The sequence below is a fragment of the Carcharodon carcharias genome (genome assembly GCF_017639515.1).
Source record: "Carcharodon carcharias isolate sCarCar2 chromosome 36 unlocalized genomic scaffold, sCarCar2.pri SUPER_36_unloc_1, whole genome shotgun sequence".
Lineage (NCBI taxonomy): Eukaryota > Metazoa > Chordata > Chondrichthyes > Lamniformes > Lamnidae > Carcharodon > Carcharodon carcharias.
Window position 1 is genome coordinate 111,397 of NW_024470726.1, and position 16,532 is coordinate 127,928.

Here is a 16,532-nt window from a genome sequence, read left to right on the forward strand (position 1 = left end):
CTGTTCTTGTGTAACAGGCTCGAGGGGCTGAATGGCCTCCTCAGTGAGAGCTTTTTTACTCCAGATAATTTAGTAATTGAATAAACTACAAGAGAGGAACACTGACAACATCTGTGAGTGTGAGAAGGGTTTGTTTTAAATTCATTCATGGCGTGTCGCTGGCTGGGCCAAATTTAATCCCCATCCCTAATTTAAGAGTCATTGACATTTAAGAGTCAACCACGTGGCTGTGGGTCTGGAGTCACATGTAGGCCAGACCGGGTAAGGACAGTAGATTTCCCTCCCTAAAGGGACATTAGTGACCCAGATGGGGTTTTACAATGATCGATGACAGTTTCATGGTCATTATTAGACTTTTAATTTTAGATTTTTATTGAATACAAATTCCACAATCTGCCGTGGTGGGATTCGAACCCAAGTCTCCAAAGCATTACCCTAGTCCAGTGACAATATCACTACGCCATGGGGGTGTACGTGTGTGTGTGTGTGTGTGTGTGTGTGTGTGTGTGAATGAGAAAGTTGACAGTGTGAGTGAATGTGAGAGTGTGTATGAGTGTGTGCAAGCGTGAGTGCGTGTGTGTGTGTGAATGTGAGAGTGTGTGTGTGTGGGAGTGAATGTGAGAGTGTGTATAAGTGTGTGTGAATGTGTGCGTGAATGTGAGAGTATATGAGTGAATGTGAGAGAGTGTGTGTGTATGTGAGAATGCGAGTATGTGAGTGTGCGTGTAGTGAGTGAGTGTGTGTATGAGTAAATGTGAGAGTGTGTGTGTGTGTGGGAGTGAATGTGAGAGTGTGTAAGTGTGAGTGTGTATGAGTGTGTGGGTGTGTGTGTGTGTGAGAGTGTATATGAGTGAGTGTGAGAGAGAGAGAGAGTATGTGTGTATGAGTGAATGTGTGTGTATGAGTGAGAGTGAGTGTGAGATTGTGAGCGTGAGCATTGGGGAACTCGCTGTAATGCCCACCACAGTGGAATAGCACAGTGACACTCACAATCCCGGGACAGCTGCTGCTGCTGCTCACAACTGCAATGACACACAGGACAGTCGCTGGGCAGGGCCCTCTTTAAGCTTTATTAAAGAGGACACAGTATTACAAGTTATATATAAAAGCGTAATATGTTCGGGCTGGTTTGTGAATACATAGACATGGGAGCTGGTCAGTTTATACAGCCTGGGGTGGTGGTGGTGGTGTTGGGGGTGAGGGTGGTGGGGGGAGAGGTGAGGGGTGGGGAGGCGAGGGGGTGGGGAGCGAGGGACTAGGTTGAAGGTTGTGGGGCCCTGGTTCTTCCCCATACACAGGAGGATAGTCAACAGGCTACCTCTGTCACTCGTCACAGGAAACCTCCCTTTCTCTGGCTGTGTCGGGTTTCACACAGACCACAGGAAAGAAAGGTTGGAATCCGCTGCATCACTGGAATCCCACTGGAGATTGGAATCCGCTGCATCACTGGGATCCCACTGGAGATTGGAATCCGCTGCATCACTGGAATCCCACTGGAGATTGGAATCCACTGCATCACTGGAATCCCTCTATATGCTGGAATCCACTGTTTCACTTACGTCCATTGTATCGTTGGCCCACTGCCAGTGAGAGGCACTGCATTATTAGAACCCACTGCCACAGAGAGGCTCTGCATCACTGGAACCCGCTGCCAGTGAAAAACACTGCATCACTGGAACTCACTGCCAGTGAAAAACACTGCATCACTGGAACTCACTGCCAATGAAAAACACTGCATCACTGGAACTCACTGCCAGTGAAAAACACTGCATCACTGGAACTCACTGCCAATGAAAAACACTGCATCACTGGAACTCACTGCCAGTGAAAAACACTGCATCACTGGAACTCACTGCCACTGTAAAAAAAAAACCACTGAATCACTGGAACCCACTGCATCACCGGAAGCCACAGGCACTGAAATGAACTGAGTCATTAAATTGCTCATCAGAGGACACTCCATCCCACGGGCCCAGAGGTTGTACAGTAAATCCCAGCCCCCTGTACGGGATTAATAACATATTTCAAAATAGATGTAGATTGGATATAAGGCTGTCGATTAGGGCTAGAATAACCAACCTATTCATATCAATGCAAATAGAAGGCACTCTGCCGTGAGCTAATCTTCACAAAGGCCCTGCTGCCTCCAACTATACCCTGACAGGAGCAAAGCTTATGAAGGAACAGGTCAGTCAAGGACCCCAGGTTCTTCTGAAGGTGTGCGTTTCTGCGATGCCTCTCACAGTTCAATAGCTATCGAAAATTGTAAGCATCGGTCAAAAACAGTGTTTTCTACAGTACCTCAGGATGCCCACCGGAGTGAGGGAGGGAGGGCAGGGTGAGCGGGGAGGGGGGGGAGGCAAGAGCGGGGAGGGGGGGGAGGCAAGAGCGGGGAGGGGGGGGGGCAAGAGCTGGGAGAGGGGGCAAGAGCAGGGAGGGGAGATGGGGCAAGAGCGGGCAGGAGAGGAGGGGAAGAGCGGGGAGGGAGGGAAGAGCGGGGAGGGGAGGGAGGGAAGAGCGGGGAGGGGAGGGGGAGCAAGAACGGGGAGGGGGACCAAGAGCGGGGAGGGGGGGGCAAGACTGGGGAGGGGGGGCAAGAGTGGGGAGGGGAGGGGGGCAATAGCGGGAGGGGAGGGGGGGCAAGAGCGGGGAAGGGAGGATGGCAAGAGCAGGGAGGGGGGCAAGAGCACAGAGGGGAGGGGGGCAAGAGCAGGGAGGGGAGAGGGGCAAGAGAGGGGAGAGGAGGGGTGGCAAGAGCGGGGAGGGGGGCAAGAGTGGGGAGGGAAGGGGGGCAAGAGTGGGGAGGGGAGGGGTCAAGAGCGGGGAGGGGAGGGGGGCAAGAGCGGGGAGGGAAGAGGGGCAAGAGTGGGGAGGGGAGGGGGGCCAAGGGAGGGGAGGGGGGCAAGAGCGGGGAGGGGAGGGGGGCAAGGGAGGGGAGGGGAGGAGAGCCGCCCACCCCCCCCCCCCCACCCTCCGGCCGGCGTGTTCCAGAAGCTTCCTCAGGTCACTCTCTCTGATGCGGCTCCGCGGGTCACCCACCCCCCACGGGGTGGATTCGCTCCCCGACGTTCTGGAACCTTCGGCCGCCTCCGGCTCGAGCAGCTTCTCGGGGGGGTGGGGGGTGGTGGGGGGGGGGGGAACAAACCCTTGGTTAAAATGTGGGAAAAGCTGGGCCCGTGTCCCGCACCGTCCCGAGGAGCTCGGCCCACAGCTACAGGCCCTTCGGCCCCACCGCTTCGTACTAGCCCCACCCCACCCCCCCCCCACCCCCGGTGCCACATTGGGAGCGTCGGACCCTCGGCCGCCTGACTGGGGATTGGGGAACTTCACCCACCGGTTATGATGGGCGGAGCTGCCCCTGGGGGAGGGGGGGGTGGGGGTGAGTATGGGGGGTGGGGGTGAATATGGGGGGTGGGGGTGAATATGGGGGGTGGGGGTGAGTGGGGGGGTGAGGGTGAGTATGGGGGGTGGGGGTGAATATGGGGGGTGGGGGTGAGTGGGGGGTGAGGGTGAGTATGGGGGGTGGGGGTGAATATGGGGGGTGGGGGTGAGTGGGGGGTGGGGGTGATTAGGGGGGTGGGGAGGGCAAGGGTTGGGGGTGAGTGGGGGGTGGGGGAGAGTGGGGGGAGTAGGGGGGTGGGAGGTGAGTTGGGGGGTGGGGAGCGCAGGGGGTGGGGGTGAGTAGTGGGGTGAGTAGGGGGGTTGGGGTGAGTAGGGGGGGTGGGGAGGTAGGGGTGAGTAGGGGGGTGGGGGGGGTGGTGAGTTGAGGGGTGAGTAGGGGGTGGGGTGTTATATAAATGCAGAAGGGTGAAACCAGCAGTTGACCTTTCATATCCTGTGTCTAAAGGCCAGGACAGGCTGTCCAGTTACAAAGCCTCTGTCGTGTAAAAACTTGTATCTTCAAAGAGATGCTGGTGGGAGGCTGGGTGAGATCAGGGTTATTATCAAGTAACCATACTCCTCTCCAAGGCCTCAACATCCTTCCTAAAGTGTGGGGTGCAGAATTGGACATGATACTCCAGCTGCTGGGGGGGGGGGCAGACCTGGTGGGCCGGTGGGGTGAGAACTAGCAGTGCCTTAGAAACTCATTGGCAGGATGTTTGTGCTGTGTGATGTGCTCGCTCACTGTTTCTCTGACCTTCGAGTCTCTGTAGCTCATGCATGCACTGTTTTGGGAAGGGACTTGGTTAATGCGTAACTTGCAGCTACCTCCCTCTGTGAGAGAGCACTGCTCCCCGCTGAGGCTGGAAATGCGTAAACAACAGCCTTGGGAGAAATACTTCAAATCACCAGGTACGGAGAGGGCCCCCGTGTGCCTCACAACACCTACCCTCCCCATGAAAGATTCAGAGCAATACATACCCAACAATAACACACATACAGGACTATGGGGAGAGAGCGGAGCAATGGGATTAGTTTGGGGGTTGATGGAGGGCTCAAGTCCCTATGTGGCCCTTACCCTCTCCCTATCTCTGTAACCTCCTCCAGCCCCAACGCCCCTCTCTATCTCTGTAACCTCCTCCAGCCCCTACACCCCTCCCTATCTCTGTAACCTCCTCCAGCCCCTACACCCTTCCCTATCTCTGTAACCTCCTCCAGCCCCTACACCCCTCCCTATCTCTGTAACCTCCTCCAGCCCCTACACCCCTCCCTATCTCTGTAACCTCCTCCAGCCCCTACACCCCTCCCTATCTCTGTAACCTCCTTCAGCCCTACACCCCTCCCTATCTCTGTAACCTCCTCCAGCCCCTACACACTCCCTATCTCTGTAACCTCCTCCAGCCCTACACCCCTCCCTATCTCTGTAACCTCCTCCAGCCCTACGCCCCTCCCTATCTCTGTAACCTCCTCCAGCCCCTACAACCCTCCGAGATCTCTGGTCTCCTCCAATTCCGTCCTCTTGCCCATCCCCCGATTCCCGTCGCTCCACCATTGGCGGCCGTGCCTTCAGCAGCCTGGGGGTCCCTGAGCCCTGGAATTCCCTCCCTAAACCTCTCCGGCCCTCTCTCTTCTCAGAGGGTCCTTAAAGCCGACCTCTTTGACCGAGCTTTTGTTCACCTGCCCCTAATATGGCCCTATGTGGCTCGGGGTCAGACTCTGCCTGATTTATGTTCCTGTGAGGGGGCGTTTTATCATATTACAAGTTGTCTCTCTCCTGGTGCCTCGTGTGCGTCTGATGGGGTAAGTCCCCGTGGCCCAAACAGGCTTGGCATCCGGGTCCGATCCTCTGTGGATGAGCAGGACACTGGTAGAGGAGCTGAGGGAAGAGGAGCTGCATTGCGGGAGGCTAGGGGAGACCTTCTAGCACCATGATGTCAGTCCGATACACCATCCCCCGCTCAGGGTGGCAGCAACAGTTTCGGTTGTCGACTAATAATTAACCGTCAGGAATTATAACAATCTCGGTGAGTAAACACAGCGTCGTTTGAGAGATCGAGGCTGGACCTTCAATCAGTTTCCAGGTCCTGTCGCGGGTTCCCAGACGGCTCTTTATCAAAGTCACCCATGGCGTCCCATGTGACTGTGACAAAGGTAAACTTTCCCTCCTCGTCCTTCTCGACCTGTCTGCAGCCTTGGACAGGGTGGACCACACCACCCTCCTCCAGCACCTCTCCGTTGTTGTCCAGCTGGGTGGGACTGCTCTCTCTTGGGCCTGTTCATCTCGTAGCCAGCATGTCACCCCCAGCGGTCTCTCTTCCCGCTCCTGCACTCTTACCTCGGGCGTCACCCAAGGATTCATCCTTGACCCCCTCCCATTTCTCACCTACACACTGTCCCTCAGTGACTTTATCTGAAAGCGCACGTGTTAGTTTTCACATGTAGGCTGACGACACCCAGCTCTACCTCATCACACCACCTCTGTCGGCTCCTGTCGCCAAATTATTAGGCGGCTTATCCGACATCCCATATCAGATGAGTGGAACTCTCTTCCAGTTAAATATTGGGAAGACTGAAGCCATTGTTTCCAATCCCCGCTCCGTTCTCTAGCTATGGACATTCTTAGACTCGTCCAGTTGCCCTGCAACCTTGAGGTCACATTTGACCCCGAGATGACCTTCCGACCTCATAATCGCTCCATTCTTAGGACCACGTATTTCTGCCACTGGAACATCGCCCCACCTCACACCTCCCCCCCAACCCCCGGTCTCAGCTCATCGGCTGCTGAAGCCCTCATTCACGCCTTCGTTGCCTCTAGACGCAGCTGGTCCAACACACCCCCGGCTGGTCTCCCACATTCCGCACTCCATCATCCAAAACACTGCTAATGCCCTTTGCCTTAACTTGCACTGAATCCTGTTCCCCTCTCGTCCCCTGTGCTCGGCGACCAACGTTTGCTACTGGTCAAACAAGGTGTTGGTTTTAAAATTCTCATCAAATCCTTCCAGCCCCTCCATCCCTCCCTATCTCTGTAACCTCCTCCAGCCCCTACACACCTCCCTATCTCTGTAACCTCCTCCAGCCTCTACACCCCTTCCTATCTCTGTAACCTCCTCTAGCCCCTACACCCTTCCCTATCTCTGTAACCTCCTCCAGCCCCTACACCCCTCCCTATCTCTGTAACCTCCTCCAGCTCCTACACCCCTCCCTATCTCTGTAACCTCCTCCAGCCCCTACACCCCTCCCTATCTCTGTAACCTCCTCCAGCCCCTACACCCTTCCCTATCTCTGTAACCTCCTCCAGCCCCTACACCCCTCCCTATCTCTGTAACCTCCTCCAGCTCCTACACCCCTCCCTATCTCTGTAACCTCCTCCAGCCTCTACACCCCTTCCTATCTCTGTAACCTCCTCCAGCCCCCACACCCCTCCCTATCTCGGTAACCTCCTCCAGCCCCTACACCCCTCCCTATCTCTGTAACCTCCTCCAGTCCCTACACCCCTCCCTATCTCTGTAACCTCCTCCAGCCCCCACACCCCTCCCTATCTCTGTAACCTCCTCCAGCCTCTACAACCCTTCCTATCTCTGTAACCTCCTCCAGCCCCTACACCCCTCCCTATCTCGGTAACCTCCTCCAGCCCCTACACCCCTCCCTATCTCTGTAACCTCCTCCAGCCCCTACACCCATCCCTATCTCTGTAACCTCCTCCAGTCCCTACATCGCTCCCTATCTCTGTAACCTCCTCCAGTCCCTACATCGCTCCCTATCTCTGTAACCTCCTCCAGTCCCTACAACCCTCCCTATCTCTGTAACCTCCTCCAGCCTCTACACCTCTCCCTATCTCTGTAACCACCTCCAGCCTCTACACCTCTCCCTATCTCTGTAACCTCCTCCAGCCCCTATACCCCTCCCTATCTCTGTAACCTCCTCCAGCCCCTATACCCCTCCCTATCTCTGTAACCTCCTCCAGCCTCTACACCCCTCCCTATCTCTGTAACCTCCTCCAGCCCCTACACCCCTCCCTATCTCTGTAACCTCCTCCAGCCCCTACACCCCTCCCTATCTCTGTAACCTCCTCCAGCCCCTACAACCCTTCGAGATCTCTGCGCTCCTCCAATTCCGGCCTCTTGCCCATCCCCCGATTCCCATCGCTCCACCATTGGCGGCCGTGCCTTCAGCTGCCTGGGGGGGGGAAGGCCCTGAGCTCTGGAATTCCCTCCCTAAACCTCTCCCCCTCTCCCCCCTTTCTCTCTCTCTCTCCCCCCCTTTAAGATGCTCAGTAAAACCAACCTCTTTGACCGAGCTTGAGTCACCTGTCCTCAGTATGACTCTGTTTCTGATTTTACGTCCCTGTGAAGCACCTCGGGGATGTTTAACTACATTTAAGGTGCTAAATCAATGCAGGTTATTGCTTGTAGATGTGATATTACTGGAAGTGTTTGTGTATTCTGCCAGCGGTTAATTGAATCCCTTCCCCGTTCTCCTGGGGCAGCTCTCGCTGTCTCAGCCCAACACCGCTCGATTAATCCGATTCTGATCGACCGACCCTGAGGCCTGAACCAGGCTGCGTGTCCGAGGAGACACACGGACCCTCTCGTACAAAACAGGAGCATCAAACGACTGCTGTTCATGCAGCGCCCTTAAACCAGTAAAACCTCCCCAAGGGGCTTCACAAGGGAGGTTACCGAAAACCGAACCCTCTCACCGAGCCGCAGACGACGTTGCTGTTTGACGCCATCGATTTGTTCGGAAACTGTGTGGCCTTTACGCTCCCCACCCTGCGGGTCAATCGGTCTCAAGTCCCCCTCGGTGTCTGAAGGTCACAGGGATGTCGGACTTGGGGGCAGGAGTAGGCTACTCGGCCCTTTGAGCCTGCTCCACCATTCAGTAAGGTCATGTCTCATCTGGTGGTGGTCCCAACTCCACTTTCCTGCCTGTCCCCCGCCCCCCCCCGGCTATAACCCTCGACTCCCTTGGCGATTAAAAATCCGCCCAGCTTCAGCCTTGAATATATTCAGTGACCCGGCCTCCACTGCTCTCCGTGGGGGAGAGAATTCCCCCGACGGACAACCCTGAGAGAGAAAAATCTCCTCCTCGCCTCCTTATTCTTAAACTGCGTCCGCTAGTTCTGGCCTCGCCAAGGAGGGGGAGCAGCCTCTCTGCATCCACCCGGTCAAGTCCCCTCAGGATCTGAGATGTTCCAATGATTTTGTCCCTCACTCTTCAGAACTCCAATGGGTGTAGGCCCAACCTGCTCAACTTTCCCTCGTAAAGATAAGCCCCTCATCCCAAGGGTGAGGCAAGTGAACCCCACCACCCTTCTCTGAGCTGATTCTATCGCTCTTTCCGCCATTGACCATCAGTACATCCAGTCCCCATTGGCCATCAGTACATCCAATCCCCATTGGCCATCAGTACATCCATTCCCCATTGGCCATCAGTACATCCAATCCCCATTGGCCATCAGTACCTCCATTCCCCATTGGCCATCAGTACATCCAATCCACATTGGCCATCAGTACATCCAATCCCCATTGGCCATCAGTACATCCAATCCCCATTGGCCATCAGTACATCCAATCCCCATTGGCCATCAGTACCTTCATTCCCCATTGGCCATCAGTACATCCAATCCCCATTGGCCATCAGTACATCCAGTCCCCATTGGCCATCAATACATCCAGTCCCCATTGGTCATCAGTACATCCAGTCCCCATTAGTCATCAGTACATCCGATTCCCATTGGTCATCAGTACATCCAGTCCCCATTGTCCATCAGTACATCCAGTCCCCATTGGCCATCAGTACATCCAGTCCCCATTGGTCATCAGTACATCCAGTCCCCATTGGTCATCAGTACATCCAATCCCCATTGACCATCAGTACATCCAATTCCCATTGACCAGCAGTACATCCAATACCCATTGTCCATCAGTACATCCAATCCCCATTGGCCATCAGTACATCCAATCCCCATTGGCCATCAGTACATCCAATCAGATTGCGAGCGTCTTGTTGTTAATCCGATGGGATGCCAACCCCTGCATTACCCCATCTCAACTGAACAACCCCGTCTCCCTCACAATCGATACCTTTTGATGTATTAAATAAAACTGTTTCTTTTTAAAATGCCCAAGTTGACGCTCCAATGATTTTGGGGATTTGTTACTTGCTGCCTGCAGAGTTGGCCCTTGGCCAATCGGGAAGGAGATGGGAACCCAGGGCAACTTAGTGTTAATTTGGCGAATGCCATAGATGCTTTCAGTGGCACCTCATGCATTCCTCACATTCCACTCGTGCTATTTATTCCCACATGTGGACAATTGAGCAAGAAATCTCCAGGAAGTGCTCCGGGAGGTCACAAGCAGCCCGTTCATTTCCGGTTTCCCAGTTGCAGCCCCCTCTAGAGGTACCTGCTCTGCGCTCCCTCCCTGGGTATTAGGAGCACGTTATTCCATGGGTGTGTCGCTCACTCGCCTCAGGGTCACAAGGTCATGCATTTGCGACCCCGCTTCAGGGGCATCCACGCAAAATCCAGCAGCATTGTCAGAGGGTCAGTACTGAGGGAGTGCAGCATTGTCGGAGGGTCAGTACTGAGGGAGTGCAGCATTGTCAGAGGGTGTGTACTGAGGGAGTGCAGCATTGTCGGAGGGTCAGTACTGAGGGAGCGCCGCACTGTCAGAGGGTCAGTACTGAGGGAGCGCCGCACCGTCGGATGGTCAGTACTGAGGGAGGGCTGCACTGTCAGAGGGTCAGTACTGAGGGAGGGCTGCACTGTCAGAGGGTCAGTACTGAGGGAGGACTGCACTGTTGGCTGCGCCATCATTTGAGATGTTAACACCGAGGCCCCATCTACCCTCTCACAGGGACATAAAGGAACCCACAGCCACTACCAGAAGGAGCAGCGAGCCTCTCTGCGGTGTCATGGGTCCACTATATATCCTTGAACTAAAGACTGAGAAATTAAATCTGATGATATTACATTGCTGTCTGTGGGATCTTGCTGTGCACAAATTGGCAGCCACATTTCCTGCATTACAACATTGAGCACTTCTACCATATTTCACCATAGTCAAACATCCCAGGGTGCTCCACTGGAGCGTGATCAGACACAATCTGACCCCGAGCCACATGAGATATTAGGGACAGGGCGACCAAAAGCTCAGTCAAAGAGGTCGTTTTTAAGGAGCGTCTTAAAGGAGGAGAGAGGGAGAAGTTTAGGGAGGGAATTCCAGAGCTCGGGGGGCCCGGTAGAGTTTTGGAATAAGCTGGGAGGTGGGTGAGGAGGGGTCTCCGAATGCCGGGCCTGTGAAGGGGACGCAGATTGGGAAGGGGGAGCGAGTGAGGTGGGTGGAGTGGGGTGGGGTCTGAGAACTAACCCAGGCGTTGAGGACATCGAAGAGGGAGAGCACCAGAAGGACGGCCAGCTCGACCAGGCGGAGCGTGAAGCTGAAGGCGCGCCCAGCCAAAGCGAGGCTCAGGCTCCAGGGCCTGTAGGCCCCATTCCCTGCTGGGTACCACTGGCTGAGCAGCGGGTGCTGCCGGTCCGTAGGGCAACCGATCCTGGGGATACGAAAGCTGGGCAGCGGCCGGCAGATGCGGCTCGTAAGGGAGAAGGTCTGGGACGATGTCAACTGCAAAGGAGAGAAGATATCCAGGGTTAGACAGGTATCACCCACTCCCCTCCCAATCTCCTCGTTCACTATTAACAGAACGTGGACCACCCTTCCCCGCCCAACACCCCCCGCATCCCACCCCCAAGGCCCCCCAGGGGATTACATTGAACCTGGGCAGCGCAGAACCAGGCCATTCAGCCCATCTGCTCCGTGCTGGTGTTTGTGCTCCACACATGCCTCTCCCCCCCTTCTTCATTTCAACGCACACCCAGGCCGATCGGGGGTGATGTCAGGAAGCACTCCCTCACACCGAGGGGAGTGCAACTCTCTCCCCCGCTAAAAATCCTGGAAGGCCAGAGGTCAGTTTTGAAATGTCAGGCCTGAGGTGGGTGGATTTCTGCTGGGTGAGGGGCCCAAGGGTTATGGGACCAAGGTGGGTAGATGGAGTTAAGATACAGATCAGCCGTGACCAAACTGAATGGTGGAACTGGCTGGAGGGGACTAAACAGGCTCCTCCTGTTCCTGTTTAACAGTCTCAAGAGGGGCTGAATGGCCTCCTCCTCTTCCTGTGTAACAGGCTCGAGAAGGGGGCTGAATGGCCTCCTCCTCTTCCTGTATAACAGGTTTGAGAAGAGGGCTGAATGGCCTTCACCTGTCCCTGTGTAACATGTTTGAGAAGAGGGCTGAATGGCTTCCACCTGTCCCTGTGTAACAGTCTCAAGAAGAGGGCTGAATGGCCTCCACCTGTCCCTGTGTAACAGGTTTGAGAAGGGGGCTGAATGGCCTCCATCTGTTCCTGTGTAACAGGTTTGAGAAGAGGGCTGAATGGCCTCCACCTGTCCCTGTGTAACAGGCTCGAAGGTTTCTTGTCCTCACTTATCACCCCACCAGCCTCCGCATTCAAAGGATCATCCTCCGCCATTTCCGCCAACTCCAGCATGATGCCACCACCAAACACATCTTCCCTTCACCCCCCCCCACCGGCGGCATTCCACAGGGATTGTTCCCTCCGGGACACCCTGGTCCACTCCTCCATCACCCCCTACACCTCAACCCCCTCCCACGTCACCTTCCCATGCAACTGCAGAAGGTGCAACACCTGCCCCTTTACTTCCCCTCTCCTCACCGTCCAAGGGCCCAAACACTCCTTTCAAGTGAAGCAGCATTTCACTTGCACTTCCCTCAATTTAGTCTACTGCATTCGCTGCTCCCAGTGCGGTTTCCTCTACACTGGAGAGACCAAACGCAGACTGGGTGACAGCTTTGCAGGACACCTTCGGTCTGTCCGCAAGCATGACCCAGACCTCCCTGTTGCTTGCCATTTCAACACTCCACCCTGCTCTCATGCCCACATGTCCGTCCTTGGCCTGCTGCATTGTTCCAGTGAAGTTCAACGCAAACTGGAGGAACAGCACCTCATCTTCCGACTAGGCAATTTACAGCCTTCCGGACTCAATATCGAGTTCAACAACTTCAGACCATGAACTCTCTCCTCTATTTACACCCCTTTCTGATCCCCTTCTATCAAATATTCATTTTTAATTTTATATATTTTTTTCTCACCTATTTTTATTATTATTATTTTTAATTTATTTCCATTTTTTTCATTGTTTTATCCCCAGCTTTTAGCCTATTTTGATCTTTTCTCCCACACTGTCCCCTCCCCCCACCCCACCTCCACTAGGGCATCTGTCACGGGCTCATCCTGCTTTCTACTCTTCATGTCACCATTAGCACCTCCTTTAGCCACTATCACCACCATCAACACCCCTTCCACCTTTTGTTTATGACATCTTTCACAATCTCTCCTTTGCCTCCACCTATCACTGGCCTTTATCCAGCTTCACCTGTCCCCACCCCCCTAATATACTTCACCAATTTTTTACTTCTCTTTAGTTTTGAAGAAGAGTCATTCAGACTCGAAACGCTAACTCTGTCCTTCTCTCCTCAGATGCTGTCCAACCTGCTGAGTTTTTCCAGCACTTTTTCTTTTTGGTTCAGATTTACAGCATCTGCAGTGTTTTGCCTTTATCTTAGGTTTGAAAGGGGGACTGAATGGCCTCCTCCTGTTCCCATGTAACAGGCTCGAGGAGGGGCTGAATGGCCTCCTCCTGTCCCTGTGTAACAGGCTCGAGGAGGAGCTGAATGGTCTCCTCCTGTCCCTGTGTAACAGGCTCGAGGAGGAGCTGAATGGCCTCCTCCTGTCCCTGTGTAACAGGCTCGAGGAGGGGCTGAATGGCCTCCTCCTGTTCCTGTGTAACAGGCTCAAGGAGGGGGACTGAATGGGCTCCTCCTGTCTCTATGTAACAGGCTCAAGAGGGGCAGAATGAGCCTCCTCCTGTTGCTGTGTAACAGGCTCAAGGAGGGGCTGAATGGCCTCCTCCTGTTCCTGTGTAACAGGCTCAAGGAGGGGGACTGAATGGGCTCCTCCTGTCTCTATGTAACAGGCTCAAGAGGGGCAGAATGAGCCTCCTCCTGTTGCTGTGTAACAGGCTCAAGGAGGGGCTGAATGGCCTCCTCCTGTTCCTATTTAACAGGCTCAAGGATAGGGACTGAATGGCCTCCTCCTGTTCCTGTGTAACAGGCTCAAGGAGGGGCTGAATGGCCTCCTCCTGTTCCTGTGTAACAGGCTGGAGGAGGGAGACTGAATGGGGCCTCCTCCTGTTCCTGTGTAACAGGCTGGAGGAGGGAGACTGAATGGGGCCTCCTCCTGTTCCTGTGTAACAGGCTGGAGGAGGGAGACTGAATGGGGCCTCCTCCTGTTCCTAAGTTGAAGCTTTGACTGGACGAGTGGGATTTGAAGTTAGGTCCCAGTCGGGAAAAGCCAGTGTCTAATGTCCCAATAAACATTTCGGGGAGCAACTGCCAGCAGTGCAGGACTGTGTTGGCTGAGGCTGTGTTCTGGGAGACCGTGGGCTGAGTCACACCGTCTCGGTACAAGCGGACACTTTCTCATTCGTTTAGCCACTCGTTAGAACAACAGAGAAGGGATTGAGGTTTTTATCCCCCAAGAGCGGCAGCAGAGATGATCTGGTGACCTACTCGGTGCGGACAATGCCCACGTCGTCAACAGTTCTCAGCAGCACCCTGCCGACTCTCCCCTCAACCCCCTCCCCTCCCCTCCCCTCGGTGATGTTTCTGGCTTCAACTCGGAGCAGCGCCGAGCCACGCGGCACAGCAAGATCCCACTGCCTCTCTTCAGCCTGCTGCTTCCAGCCAGGGCCATCGGTGCTGGCTTTGGGAGGTGGTGGTGGGGGGGGGAGGTGCAAGGATATTAAAATGAGAGCCACGCTGATCAACGGCGATGTCAGGAAACACTTCTTCACTCAAAGTGAGTGGGAATCCGGAACCCTCCCTCTGCAAAAAAGCTCTCGAGGCTGGTGGCTGGGTTGGCTGGGGCGGGGAGGTGGGGGGGGAGGGGCAGGGGGGGGGGCAATTGTCGATTTCAGAATGAGATCAATGGCTTTTTGTTGGGTAAGGAGATTAAAGGCTACGGGATCAAAGCGGGTAGATGGAGTTATACAGCAGAATCAGCCGTGGTCTGACTGAACACCAGAACAGGCTCGAGGGGCTGAATGGCCTCTTCCATAAACTTCAGCTCAGCTGAAATTCTGATGCCCTCGTACCCGAACTGGAACCAGTTCCCATTATCCATCACTCACTGTGCGAGCGACAGGGTGATCCACATCTCAATGTTAAAGTTCTCCTTCCTGTAAACTCAGCCAGAACCTACACCCCTCCCTATCTCTGTAACCTCCTCCAGCCCCTACACCCCTCCCGATCTCTGTAACCTCCTCCAGCCCCTACACCCCTCCCTATCTCTGTAACCTCCTCCAGCTCCTACACCCCTCCCTATCATGTAACCTCCTCCAGCACCTACACCCCTCCCTATCTCTGTAACCTCCTCCAGGCCCTACACCCCTCCCTATCTCTGTAACCTCTTCCAGCCCCTACACCCCTCCCTATCTCTGTAACCTCCTCCAGCCCCTACACCCCTCCCTATCTCTGTAACCTCCTCCAGCACCTACACCCCTCCCTATCTCTGTAAACCCCTCCAGCCCCTACACCCCTCCCTATCTCTGTAACCCCCTCCAGCCCCTACACCTCTCCCTATCTCTGTAACCTCCTCCATCCCCTACAGCCCTCCCTATCTTTGTAACCTCCTCCAACCCCTACACCCCTCCCTATCTCTGTAACCTCCTCCAGCCCCTAGACTCCTCCCTATCTCTGTAACCTCCTCCAGTCCCTACACCCCTCCCTATCTCTGTAACCTCCTCCAGTCCCTACAACCCTCCCTATCTCTGTAACCACCTCCAGCCCCTGCACCCCTCCCTATCTCTGTAACCTCCTCCAGCCCCTACACCCCTCCCTATCTCTGTAACCACCTCCAGCCCCTACACCCCTCCCTATCTCTGTAACCTCCTCCAGCCCCTACACCCTTCCCTATCTCTGTAACCTCCTCCAGTCCCTACAACCCTCCCTATCTCTGTAACCACTTCCAGCCCCTGCACCCCTCCCTATCTCTGTAACCTCCTCCAGCCCCTACACCCCTCCCTATCTCTGTAACCTCCTCCAGCCCCTACACCCTTCCCTATCTCTGTAACCTCCTCCAGTCCCTACAACCCTCCCTATCTCTGTAACCACCTCCAGCCCCTGCACCCCTCCCTATCTCTGTAACCTCCTCCAGCCCCTACACCCCTCCCTATCTCTGTAACCACCTCCAGCCCCTACACCCCTCCCTATCTCTGTAACCTCCTCCAGCCCCTACAACCCTTCGAGATCTCTGCGCTCCTCCAATTCCGGCCTCTTGCCCATCCCCCGATTCCCATCACTCCACCATTGGCGGCCGTGCCTTCAGCTGCCTGGGGGGGCCCTGAGCTCTGGAATTCCCTCCCCAAACCTCTCCGCCTCTCCCCCTCTCTCTCTCTCTCTCATTCTCTCCCTTCCTTTGAGACGCTCCTTAAAACCGACCTCATTGACCGAGCTTGTGGTCGCCTGTCCCTAATATCCCTGTCCCTGTGGCTCGGTGAGAGGGTTTGGTTTTCGGTAACCTCCACTGTGAAGCCCCTTTGGGAGGTTTTACTGGTTTAAGGGCGCTGTATGAACAGCAGTCGTTTGATGCTCCTGTTTTGTACAGAGGCTCCGTGTGTCTCCTCGGACACGCAGCCTGGTTCAGGCCTCAGGGTCGGTCGATCAGGATCGGATTAATCGAGCGGTGTTGGGCTGAGACAGCAAGAGCTGCCCCAGGAGAACGGGGAAGGGATTCAATTAACCGATGGCAGAATACACAAACACTTCCAGTAATATCACATCTACAAGCAATAACCTGCATTGATTTAGCACCTTAAATGTAGTTAAACATCCCCGAGGTGCTTCACAGGGACGTAAAATCAGAAACAGAGTCATACTGAGGACAGGTGACTCAAGCTCGGTCAAAGAGGTTGGTTTTACTGAGCATCTTAAAGGGGGGGAGAGAGAGAGAGAGGGTCAGTACTGAGGGAGTGCTGCACTGTCAGAGGGTCAGTACTGAGGGAGCGC